This window comes from Sapajus apella, unplaced genomic scaffold (assembly GCF_009761245.1).
Source record: "Sapajus apella isolate SASKATOON/1434 unplaced genomic scaffold, GSC_monkey_1.0 scaffold7, whole genome shotgun sequence".
NCBI classification, from domain to species: domain Eukaryota; kingdom Metazoa; phylum Chordata; class Mammalia; order Primates; family Cebidae; genus Sapajus; species Sapajus apella.
Genome location: NW_022436947.1, coordinates 45,060,612 through 45,074,572, shown reverse-complemented (window position 1 = coordinate 45,074,572; position 13,961 = coordinate 45,060,612). Strand labels below are relative to the sequence as shown.

Below are 13,961 nucleotides of genomic sequence, written 5' to 3'. Positions count from 1 at the left end.
TTTATAATCTTTAAATTTCAACTTGATACAATGTTTAATGTTTTGGAGTTTGATTTTGGTAAAGTTAATTACCCTTTTGGAAATGATTGACTTGCTGTTCTCATTCTACCAACTAGAACAGTGAGTAGAAAATTATTCATAGCAAACTAAAAGCTTTTCCAGATGATATTTTCAGTTAATGTGTTATTTATTCTTCATGATTTTATAGTACTATGTTGGATTTATTAATTATAAACAAATTACTTTCCTCATTAGTTTTGCATTGTTTTCCTCCCTTTTATATTTAGGAAAAACCAGCTTTTACTTAACAAAAATGACTCTCTAATCGAGTCTTAGCTGCCAATTTCCCAACATTCTTGCTATAATGAGGCAGACACAGCATAAAGTCAATCCTCTCTAAAGCAAGCATTGCTTCACTGAGCAAAAGTTACTATTGTCTCTGATATGCTGTCTTGTATACAACTTTTGCATCTGTGCACTTTCTGTTGCATGTATCAGTGAATATAAAATAAGTTGTACCATGGTAACAAATTATCTCAACATCTATATAGCTTATAACAAAGTTTATATATTGCACATCCTATATGTCTCTCATGAACAGCTTTGGCTCTACACATCATTCTAAAATGAAGAACCATCTAAGATGAAGACTAGTATGATCTGAGACATACTAGTCATATGGCAAAACGAAAAGAGCAAAGCAGAACAATGAGCTGGCACTTAAAGCTTCTGCTTAGATGTGGCACAGGTTACTTGTAGTCATGTCCTATTATCCTACATAAGTCATATGACTAAGTATAAAATAAGTGGTGTGGAAAGTCTAATCCTATTGCAGGGATGCGTGTTTATAATGTTTATATCTCTCTGATATTACTAAAGAACTAAATCATTGATTATGACAATCTCTGCCTTAATTAAAATTTTACCTCTTTAACTAATTACAAAGCTGAATAGACTCACTTACTGGATTCTGAGAGGATCTTATAGACATCAGACTATCAAAATGTCTAGGACATTGACCAATTTTAGAATGAACCTGAGAAGCTATCAGACACACAAAGGAAGGGTAAAAATGTTGACTATTATACTAGTAAAAGGATAATCTCTTTCACTCATCATAAACCACATTTGGGCAACATTTCAAGACCTTGCTATAATAAACTCATTCAACAACCACAGTTTTATCTATTACCTTAAGTGTAAAACTGTAAATGTTGCCATCCAACTGAAGAAGAAGGAAAAAAAAAACAGTTTCTTATCAGATAATTTAAAGAATGAAAACCTTTATCAGATAATTTAAAGAATGATTACTACCACAGAGGAGGAAACTAAGTAATTAACTTGATTTATTCCCAAAGAACTATGAGTCAATATTTTTTTCTACAGAATTACAAAACAAATAGCTTAGGCGAGAGGGCTTATAGAAGCATAATTTTATTCTTCCTATGATTTTAGCTGTTTTACATTCAAAATTGGAATCTGTGGATTAAAATGACAATAGAACTTTAGAAAAAATAAGTAATTAAAATACATCAAGCTGATATTCTCAAAAAGTAATGATAAATACCAATACATAATATAATTAAAGTGGATAGTCTGATTAAAGAGAAATATTTTAAACATAATAATTCAAAGAGAAAATAATAAAACTGTATTGCAAATAATTTTAGAATAGGAGATGGTGCAAACATTAGGAAGGTTCCAACATAATGTTTGTACCAAAGTTCATAACTTTAGCTAAGAAATAATAGAAAAATTTAAAGTCTTATCAGGCATCATATATTCACAATAAAGGAATATATATGTATATATGAACATCAAAATATCTTCTGAAAGAAATAGGTATTCCAGAAATGTTGGTGGTACTGAACACTTGGGCACTTGCGTGATTTAGGATCAAAGGTTACCTAATTAAAATGATAGAAAAGCATACACAAATCAGCTAAGAATTCTCCAAAGAGTGTGTGTGTACACAGCATGTGTGTATAAGCACACAAGTTTGTACATATGCATATGTGCTGTGGATATGCATTATGTATTTAATATTGTATGTTTCATAAGGTGTATATACATGTAAATAATGTGTAAATATTATAAAATGCATATGTGTGAAAGTTTATGAGATCTTCATATATGAATAAACTCAAGCATTTAAGCTCCAGGTTATTTTAGTTGTATAACAGTTTTTAGAATTTGTTTATTTTCTAAGGGAAATATTGTTATAGTGTAATTTTTTAACAAGTCTTTAGGAATGATCTGTTACCACTGGGGATTTCTTCATGACCTTTTCATGAACCAAAACTGTCCCAAGAAATTTGTCCAGGCTGATTTAAAGTCTGCTGAAAAAGACACTAGAAAGTTTATTCAAGGCAGCAATTTTCCTAAAGAATCTTAAAGAAGGGCATGTATGTTAATTTTCTATTTGTATATTCTTTATGATCTCACTGAAAAATAAAAATGATGAAATTTTGATTTTCATGTTTCTGCTCTAGAGACCATCAACAACGATTTAGATTTAGAAGTTGCTGACTTAAAAGGTGCCATATACATTCATGATCAATTACATTTATTTTCAGCTTGTGTCAGAGGCAGTATAAGACAAGATGATGTTGAGATTCACTTGGGGTGGCTGGCAACATATTCGCAAGATATTAGGAAAAATAGTAGATTATAATCTCAGACCTTTTGGAAGATGATACAGAGGTGTTGTAGGTGTTCTGATGTCCTAGGTGTCATTTATTTGTTTTGGTGGCGTCACCTCATAAAATTTTAAATGTGAAAATTTACCTTTGCCCAATATTAAGCATTATGGGTTTTCATATTTGAGAAAATTGGAAAGGACTTTATAAATGTGTGTTTTCACTTCATTACAATTATCTGTAATCTTAAAAAATAATTATTATGGTTATTGGGAGATACTTGCAAAGGGTGAAAATCTTAACTACGAAAGGTTTCAATTTAGCAACTGATAAGTTTCAGAGGTTAGTTGATAGACAGTTAATTAAATGTTTCTTAGTTTTTAATTTACATATCTTTTTCATATTCTAAAAACCAACATATTTTTCACAATTTAAATATTTTTCTGGGTATGGAAAACTGTACTTGCCTTCCCTGAGCAATGTTCTATGGTGCCTAATGTATAACATTAACCCCAGAAGTGTGTACTATAAATCTTTACCACTCACCTTTAACCTTCTCTTCATAGACTTCAGAGCATGAACAACCTTGTAGTCTTATTTAGATTCTTCTACATTTGCTAAGCATTCAGCATATATGGCCATCATTATACTTATCACATTATATTGCAATGTACTAACTAATTTGTGTGACTCCCTCTGTAAAATAAAGGAAAGGAGATGGGAGCACATTTCTTCATTTACTGAAATACATACATTTATTCTAATAGAGATATTTATATACAATGTATATTCATTAGATATTTTTAATGCAACTTCCTGAAGGACACTGTTCTATTCACTGTGGATATGGAAGCAAATAAAAAACAAGTCCCAGCCAGCCAGAAAGTTATATTTTAATTGTATGTCTAGTTTAATTTGGCACCTAAAACTGGTTGATATAGTATGTTTAGTATTTTCCGTGTATTAATAAAATGTTGAAATTGTATGTTTAAAGATAAGATTGTTTGAAATTACTTAAATTTGTGTAATTTTAGTATATATATTCAATATTCAGTATAACAAATTCAAGTCATTAGAAATATATATATCTACTAATACTAATAAATATCACTTGGAAATCTGTATGTAAAATGAAATTAAACCTTAATTGATTACCTTTTAATTTATTCATATCTGTTGCCCAAATTACCTCATCTTCCCACCTTCTTATGAGAGACAAGCAGAAGGAGAGGCTGGAGGGAGAGAAGAGGAGGGAAATATCTTAAATTTGGAATGAATTTTTTTAGCAATACAGCTCTTTCCAATAATTTTGTTATATTATTTTTAAAGAAAATGACTAGTATGCGTTGCAATTCTAACTGCTAGTAAATCACTGCTTAATGAAAACAAGTACAGCGGAGAGTATAATGTTTTATTTCTTCTTAGTACAGCCCTGTAAGAACTAGCAGACATCAGATTTGTCAAAGTCACAACTCCTTTAGAATTTCCAGGAGAATAACAGGATCAAAGAAAAGAAATAGATAAGATAAAGAATTATTATCTATTTGTAATAGGAGTTTCCCATTTAAGTTTTACTTGTTACTATCATTTTAGAACAAGTTAAAAGTATGCTTGTTAGGAATCTTTACCTGACACTAATGGAACCTCTTTTGACAGATTTTTTTTTTTTAAAGAAAAATTATATGGTGTGAATAAAAAAATAAAAAACTGTCAGGTTGGATCACTTACTTTGTATCTACAGGTACCTGCTTGGCTCATATAATTTCCCCAGAGATAGGTGAAAAACTCATTTGTACCAGAAGATTCTCTACATTATTAGAGAAATGTTTTTTTCTTGTCAGACAAGTATATTCTAATTATCATTATCCTACTGATTCAACAGTATTCTGTGTTTTAGAGTGATATTTTCAACCAATATGATGACTGCATTCACTCAATGTGAAATAGAGATACCAAAAATAGTTAAAACCTCTATTGTGTTTTGGGCTATTTTAATTATATTTTACATAACTTATGTATGTTTTCTACAATATTTTGATTTGATCAATGCACTGTTTTTAAATAGGAATTGTATTATAGATCTTTCCAATGTTTGTTGTTTACCTTCTTATCATTTAAATTTGGTTTATAGTTATAACCACATTTTATTTTACATCTTCATATTTCTCTCATCACCCTTCTCTCACTCATTGCTTGCTGACTTTATTGCTGTTTGTGGAATAGTTAATGCATGATCTTTCCTAAGAGTCTTTTTATTTATTGCCTCTTCAGTTTAGGAAACACTTGATCAAAATATCAGCATGGTCTTCTTCAGGTCTCAAAAAAAATGTTACCAATTCAGAGAGGACTGCCCTAACCATCATAAGCAAATGAATACTGGGCTACCTTCTGACCTATTATTTCATAACACTGTGTATGTAGAAAGAAGCCCACACGTGGTGTATGTTCTTCTACAGTCCACTACTAGTTAGGGTCAAGATAGAAAGGCTGACCCATTGCCAGCCTAGAAGGGTCCATCAGTAGAAGTCGAGAGGAATTTACACACCCTTTGCTGGGTCAAAGAGGTCCATCATCAAGAGTTAAATGGACACCTAAGCAATCGGAACACTCCTGACATGACCTTACAACCATCTCTCTGCCCCAACTGACCTTCATAGCCATCTCTATTGTCTGCTTAGGAAAAAATAGGACTTAACTCATCATGTTCACTTCTCATCTTCTAATTTTCCCTTTCAGTGTCCTCTCTGGAACTCACCAACAGAGTCCTTTTATCTTTCACTTTTGTAAATTTCCCCCTTATCATCCCAAATGAAGCCTGTTGACTCTGCATCACACACCAGCTTTTAAAAGGTGGACATTTTGGCCTGGCGAGGTGGCTTATGCCTGTAATCCCAGACTTTGGAAGGCCAAAGTTAGGAGTGCAAGACCAGCCTGGCCAACATGGTGAAACTCTGTCTGTACTAAAAATACAAAAGTTAACCAGGCATGGTGGCGGGCTCCTGTAATCCCAGCTACTTGGGACCCTGAGGCAGGAGAATCGCTTGAACCCAGGAGGAGGAGGTTGCAGTTAGCCAAGTCCGCACCATTGCACTTCATCCTGGGTGACAAGGGCAAAACTCCATCTCAGGGGGAAAAAAAAAAAGGATATTTCTCTCACACTCCACTTAAATCACTGAGATTGGGAGAGATTGGGATTGGGATGATGTTCTTTGCTCCTCAGTGTTGCTTCCTGAGCAATATAGTTTCTCCTCCCTAAAATCTAGCCATGTTGTCCAGACATCAGTAGATATTCTCTGCTACCACTCCTTAGAGAAATCTTCCACCAACCTCTGATTCCCCCTCTTCTGTTGAGATTTTAGCTGTAGCTTACTGTTGCTCTCTTCAACTCCATTCTTGTCATATATGATGACAATTCCAATATCCACCCTGATGAGTCTTCAAAAATCCTAGTTCCTCAGTTGATTGACTTCTCTCCCACAAAGAACTTGTTTTCCTTTTAATCACTACCTTCAAATAATTTTACCATCTCATGATGCATGTTTCCAAGGGCTGTTTGGTATGGTATTGACGTTTCAATTTTAAATGCCCGTATATACATTTCGGGTACCATTTTCTGATAACTTACCTATACACCTAGCATAAATTCTTTGCTTAAATCAACTCACTAAATTTTATCTAATCCTATCACACAGCAAGGGATCCAGTAAATGTCTGCTGAAAAATACATGTAGGATAATATATTCTATATTTTAAATATATGGTAATATACAAATATTCTATATTTCATGAAATAGTATGGTTAAAAAAGGACTGGAAAAAATACTTCTTTAGAACCTATGTCATTTTATTAGTGTTTTACTTTAATAAGATTAAAATGTTTACTAAGGTTAATAAATTAGCTAATGAATCTCTGTTGCATACTTTTTTGTTCTGAACAATTATACATTTTTTTCCAAAGGCAAAATATTAATACATTGGCTCAGCTTTGAATTGTCTTTATTTTGTTTTCTAAGTTGTTTATATTATTTATTCAAATATGAAATGTATACAATTAATGTTACATAGCACCTATTTTAGTTTAATGAAATTTTCCAAAGCACTTTTTAAATTTCATGTTTGAAAAATTCATTTATTTAAAATTTCTATTTACTTTAAATATTTGGTACATTTCTTTTATTCAGAAAAAAAGGAGAAGCTAAGTAAAATCTGGTTATTTGCTAACAGTACCATGAAATTACTGCTTAGCTGGGTTGTCAGTGTGAGCCTTTCATCAGCAGCAGTGAAAAATGTTAATGACATCATAGTATTATGGGCAAATCAATAGAATATGTTCGTGTTTCACCTAATTCTCAGATAAATCAGTTATTCTTTATTAGAGTCAGAGCCTAAATAATGAATTATTTCAAAGTACCTCAAATCCGATTAGTAATTGCAAATTATCCTTTGTTTGGATGAGCCCGAGTAAAATGTTTGTCAAATTCAGTACTTGCCTTCCATAATTCCTTTACCTTCATACATTACATTATCCCACACAAGATATAGAGGTTGTTTGAAGAAATTTAAACTGACTTTTATTTAAGTGGAGCATATACTAACTGATTGCTAATTATTTGTTTTATATTGAATTTTAAGAATAAACTCATTTATTTTTATAGGATATTTAAAGTGTCCAAGGACTTACACTAACAAGTTGGACTGAATACATTGTACTTCAGGAATTAAGAATTTTTCCTGGAAGAAGGTAAGATAATTAGACTTATACATATTTGCCTATTAATAAGTTTAATAAAAATTTAGAGATACTACTGTACTTCTGTGGCATATAATTGGTAAGATAATTTTTAAAAATAAAGAGCATTTTCTTTTTTTGTTTATATAGTCTTCTGTAGAATTATTTGGGTAAATGAGAGGGCTCCAACATTTAAAACATAAATCAGTTTGTAAGAATTGCAATTCAAAATGTCAAGAGGTGGATTGCTACCATTTGGTTTTAAAAATAAATTCTTCATACTTGGGAATTTCACTGGGTTTGTGATGTTCCCCAGGAGCCACAGAACAGAGAGAGCTGAAATTTGAGCATATTGCTATCCACAAAAATTATTTAGCTAACCTGCCCCTTTTATATTTCTTCCCCCTATATGGTTACTGTCATCCAGAATCCACTCAAAGGCTGAGTGTCACGCTCAGGGTAGAGAAATCTGTTTATAATGTGTCATGCCATCTTAATTTTGACCTCACATGTGAGATTGAAATACCACCTGTAAGGCAAAATACAGTCAGGAAATCTGAATGTGTACATACTGTATTACTTATTTTAACCCTTTTCAACCATAAATGTTTCTCAGGATTCATTTCATTGTATGAAGTAGAAAGAAAATTTGGCAAGGTTAAGCTTACCATTCCACCATGGTTACATGTGTTGCTATTAAAAGGAATGGTTACAATAAACAAAGAAATGGAAACATATTCTTGAAGATCTATAGTGTTTGGGACTGTTAAGAAAAAATAACCCTCAATTTAAGTATGTTTCTTTTTTTTCTTATGGACCTATGAGTAGAATAAAATTAATTCGTCAATTTTGTTTTGGTTTTTACTATAGTAAATCTGAAGACTTCACAATTTTGTTGGTTCTCTTTTGATTTAACTGGATGATTATTCCCATTTAATGTGAACAAATATATTTTTCTCTAAGTTATTCATATTCATACCAATAAAAATTTAAAAATTATGAAAACATATATAATGCTATGTGGAAACATCATTTATATACACAGAAACATTTATCACATAAGGCAAAAATTTACTGATTTAAGATGTATGTCGAAATTGTGTTGGTAAGGATGTTTGATTCTTTTATGGGAAATACACGTCATGTCTTTAGAATTGATAGAGCACTAAAAACTTCAAAAAATGACTTGTAGTACCACTTCTCTAATACGCACATATACATTTATACATACACATATACACATATGTATATATGTGTGTGTGTGTGTGTGTGTGTGTGTGTGTGTGTGTGTGTGTATTCACTATTTGCCTAGAATAATTTTCAGCCTTTTACAATAATAATTTCCTGGTGGTTGTTTTTCATGAGTGGATCATACACACAAAGACTAAACATTTGCTTCCTTTTTGGCAAATAATAAGCTTCTGCTCCTCTAGTTACAATTACTTCCAAGTTCACTAGTAAAGGAGGCAAGATTCACCAGGTGAATTTTCAGGGTACTAATTAAAATCTGCTTCAAATTTATAAAGGCCAAACTTATACACAGACCTGGTGCCACTGTCATTGCCACCACTCTATTTTAATGTTTATTTGGAATCAAGCCAGTTCTTAAAAATTAATTTATAAAAACATCAAGAGCTCATATGAATGAGTCTTAAATCACTCAATGCAAATAGTAATACACATATTGAATTGAAACAGGATAGTGGATAGAAGTCAACAAATGAATATTTATAAAATATTTAGCAAATATGACTAAAATCTGATGAAATTTTACTTCCAGATATTGTGTCAGTTAGAAGTATTTGTGGGACTTAATTTATAATTCTAAGTTTTGGGTAACACATACAAGCTGAGATACATAAATATCAATTCGTTGGAAAATATCTGGCCATCTCAAATTGGGGGCTATCAGACCTTCAGTTTATCTATTCCTTTTTGCTTTTTTTTTTTTAATGGAAGTAATCTGAAAAAGAATGGTTAACATATCAAATGAGTTTTGAAATAGCTTATATAAATATTTAAAGCATAGACAATATATTTTTATTGTGTAATTCTATCAGTAAATAACTTATTTGCTTAAGCAATGCCTACGTGTCAGGATCTATGATACATTTATTTCATCTCCCAAATCTGAGAATAGTTCTGCCATTGTTGACTATTCCCTCAACATGGCTTTATATATGTTTGATTCTAAACAAATTCTAGATTAAATATATACAAATGCCTTACTAGCAATCTTATAATAAAGATTTCAAGCATTTATTTAAAAAGTAGAAAGTAAATAAAATTTCACATTAGCGAAAAGTGAAATTGAAAATATGTGGATAACAGGGAAATAGATAAAAACCAGAATGTTAAGATCAACAGTAGTATATAATTTCTATTTTGTTCAAGTTTAGATGCCTTCATTTTTATATGATCATTGAATAAGTTTGATCTGGTTTGTGGGGAGATGGCCTCATCTAAAATTGCTCTACAGACCCAGATAGTACTGGAATTCCAAGCTGTATCACTGTTTGACTTTGAGGAAATTACTCTACCTTATTTCATTTTCTCATTGATATATTAGTGTCAGAAATAATTAATTTTATTTGCTTAAACTTATCTACATATGTTAAAATATTTTATCAATTGAAATTTGAAATAGTTTTTCTTTTCTGTGATTAGTTTTGAAACTACATTCATCTTATTTGTAAAAGCATTCTACATTTTTAATGGTTGAGTGTAAGTCTTATTTTTCCTTTCATGATTGTAAGCTATTTGAAGTGAAAAATGTTTCTTCTTTTATTGACAAGCATTCTTTATTTGGCAAGTAATTATTTATTATAACACTTTTCACAATTTGCATTATTGATTGATCTTCATAATTTGGAGCAGATAGAAAATTACCCTTATATTTTGGATGAGGAAACAGGTACAGAGAGAGGAAGTGACTTGGATGAGACTAATGAAGCAAAGCCAGGATTAGAAACTAGAACATGACTTCTTATTCTGTGCCTTCTCTCACTACACTTTGGAGCTTTCTGCTTTAATATGTTATATGATTGAATGTTTACTTCACGTGTTTTTCAGAATTATATCTATTTTGTACATTAAAGCATTTTTGCCCATGTTTATGGTTTTTAAACACCTTCATCCATAAGTAGCTTCTTTTGAAAGCTTTATGAACCCCTATTTTTTTCTTCCTTATTCCTGCCTCCACCCACCGGTTTAAAGGGACAGTCAATATTACTTCAGTGAGTGAGTGAGAGAGAAAGAATACCTTTTGGTATAGAAATGTTGCCGGTAAATTGAGTTAAAACAAAACCATTAAAAACATAAAAATTGTCTAAGGAATATTAGTACAGATGCTTCCAAACTTACAATTAGGTTATGTTCTGATAAACCCATGCATAATTGAAAATACAGTAAGTTGAAAACGCATTTAATACAGCTAACCTACCAAAAATGGTAGCTCAGCCTAAACTACGTTAAATGTGCTCAGGCACTTATATTAGTCTAAAGTCACACAAAATTATCTAACACAAAGCTATTTTATAATAAAATGTTGACTATCTCGTGTAATTTATTGAATAGTGTACTGAAAGTGAAGAACAGAATAGTTGTATAGGTATTCCAAGTACAGTTTCTATTGAATGTGTATCGCTCAGGCATCATTGTGAAGTTGAAAATTTTTTAAATTGAACCAGTGTCAGGTGAGGTACCATCTGTATTTAACAAACTAAAACATTAATTTTTTTTTTAAGTGAAGAGTAGTCAATATGTTCACCTGTTATTTTAGCTGTGACTAATTGTTACTTAGTTTTGATTTTCAAATAAGTTGTCTTAGCTTATACATATTTATATCTCAGTCTGTTTTCTAACCACTTACAAGATGATTGAAGGAACTAGAACATATTTTCCTAATTTAAAAATTCCTATACATTTTTTAAAGGAAGAGATGGCTTAGCAATACTAACAAAATTATGCTGCAGCTGAGTTCACATTTGGTTTTAGTAATGAGCAACTTTGGTGACCCAGTCAAGTAGCAAATTCCTACCTCATGGCCTTGACTCTAATGTTAGTGCCCACAGGGTCATAAAGAGTGCTTAGAGATTTGGCTTTGCCCCTGAGAGAATCTAGCATACATGCCTAACCTCCTCTGCACCCAGTGAGGGTGGGGATTGGAATGGTTGTGAGTAGGTGTGGAATGTCACCTACCTCTTTGAAAATCTTCATTGCTTGTTTGCACAAGTCCAACTTCAAATTCAGATAGAACCATTTATTTATTTTGCTGGCTAATTATTTCTTCTTTCCTCAAACTGTCCTTCTATTTTTCTTTCTCTTTGATAATCTGCACTAAATGCTTTTAGGTCTACAAAATTTCTGAGCCAGAAGGAACCTAGAAAAATCAGCTCAGTGTTTAAGAAATTGGGGCCAAGATGAATACAAGTTACAGAAACCAAGAACCCCCAAACCCTAACTCTAATTCTAGATTTGTTTCCCTTATGAAGTAAGATCTGGCATTCAAGATATTCCTTTTACTGAACTTGCTTTTTCATTTATTTTGAGAATCTTTTGATAGTTTTTTATTTCCATTATTATCATTGTCATAAGCAGCTATTTATGTTTTTGTGAACAAAATAAATGTGTGACCCCTATTCTACCAAGAAATGTCTATCAATGAGTAAAATTAATGGAGCAAAAAATGATTGGGTAATTTAAAAAATAAGCATATAATATACCACTTCAGAGAACCACTCTGTTTGGGGAAGGAGATTTTATGGCTGGCTAAATATTTGTTGATATATGTGTGAAAGACAAAACACTATGCGTAAAACTCCTTGGGATATGTAAAAATGTTTTGGCAGAGGCCTCTCTACATATTTATTTTTTTTTACTAACATTATTGAGAAATAATTTAGATGAAGCAAACTTCATCTATTTTAAAGGGCTCAGGAGTCATGATTTTAATGAAGTGCATATCCTTTAAACCCTTACCACAAGCAAGATATATAATATTTTTATCACCCTGGAAAAATTCTTCATAACTCTTTCCTTTTTTGATGCTATGCATTAATTTGTATTTCTTATAAATAACTATATAGAGGTAAGTGTATACTTGTTCACTTAGCAAAATAATTTAGAGATTTATCTATGACTTATGTGTATCATTAGTTGATTTTTTTATTGCTGAGTGGTAGTCCATTGAATAAATATAATATATGGATATACTACATTTGGTTATTCATTCACTTGATATATAGTTGTTTCCATCTTTTGTCCTTTGTGAATTGCTTTTCTATGAGTATTTGTATACAAGTTTTGTAGGAATATGTGTTTTCATTTCATTTGGGAAAACATGTGGATTGGAAAATCAGGGTTATTTGGTAGGTATATGTTTAACTTTAAAGAAATGACAGTGTTCCAAAATGGTTGCACCATTTGACATTTCCCTGAGCAGCATATGAGAGTTCTTGTTGCTCTGCATCAGGGCTCTGCAAACTAGTTCTTAAGCCAAATTCTGGTTTATTTGTAAATAGAAGTATATGGGAACACAGGCACACTTGTTTATGAAGGAGCTGCTTTCATACTACAAAGGCAGAATTGAGTAATTGTGAAAGAGACCTTATAGCCTTCAGAGCCTCAAATATTTACTATTCAGCCCTTTAAACAAAAAATATGCTGACCCCTGCTCTACGTCCTAGCAAAACTTCATGTTATGAGTCTTTTTACATTTTAGCCATTTTAATGTGTATGTAATGGTATCTAAATGCGTCTTTAATTTGTATGCCTGATAACTGATGATATTGAGCATATTTTAATTTATGTATTTACCATCTGTATATCTTCTTTAAGTGCCTATTCAAAACTTTTGCTCATCTTTTTCATTGGCTTTTTGGCTTTATTGTTGAATTATAGGAACACTATGCAATCTGAAGACAAATCCTCTGATCTATATGTATGTATGTGTGTGTGTGTGTGTGTGTGTGTGTGTGTGTGTGTGTGTGTTGTGAATATTTTCTACCATTCTATGATTTTAGCTGACATTCATATAGTAATTCCAGCATTCTCATGCTTATTATTTGTGTCTTCATTTTAAGCCATAACTGTAGTACTGCTGTTGAACATTTAATATATTCTGATTTCTGTTTTTATGTAACATGTATCCCGTACCAAAATGAAAAGCTTTTAGGATCCTATTTTTATCACTGATATTTTCAAGTCTAATTATGTTATGCCTTTTGGTATTTGCTTTATTTTGTTTTCATTATACTAAGCATTAAGTAAACCTTTTCTACCTGAAAAGTCATTCCCTTCAGTTATGGGAAATTTTCTATTTATATCAAAATGTGTATATATGTATAAAATATATATATATATGAAATATATGCGTATCAATTCTTCTATTCTTAATCCTAAAAATGATATTGGACTTCCTTAATTGATCCACTAATTTTATTTATATTTTTTCTATTTTATGTTCTCCTTTATGCAAATTTTTCTTTGCTTCATTGCTTCATCTTCCAACTCTTCTACTGAAGTTCTTATTTCATTTCTACGTTTTGTGTGTGTGTGTGTGTGTGTGTGTGTGTGTGTGTGTGTGTGTGTGT

The 13,961-nt window shown here is 31.4% G+C and overlaps 1 protein-coding gene across 1 annotated transcript in view; it reads left to right on the top strand.

Annotated features, from left to right (window-relative positions):
- Positions 1–7,298: 7,298 nt before the first annotated feature.
- The window catches only part of SEMA3A (semaphorin 3A), a 318,166-nt gene continuing 311,503 nt past the window's right edge, over positions 7,299–13,961 (top strand). Inside the window, exon 1 of the mRNA XM_032276470.1 lies at positions 7,299–7,380. The gene's annotated coding sequence lies outside the window, so the exon portion shown is untranslated. The remainder of the gene's footprint in view (positions 7,381–13,961) is intronic.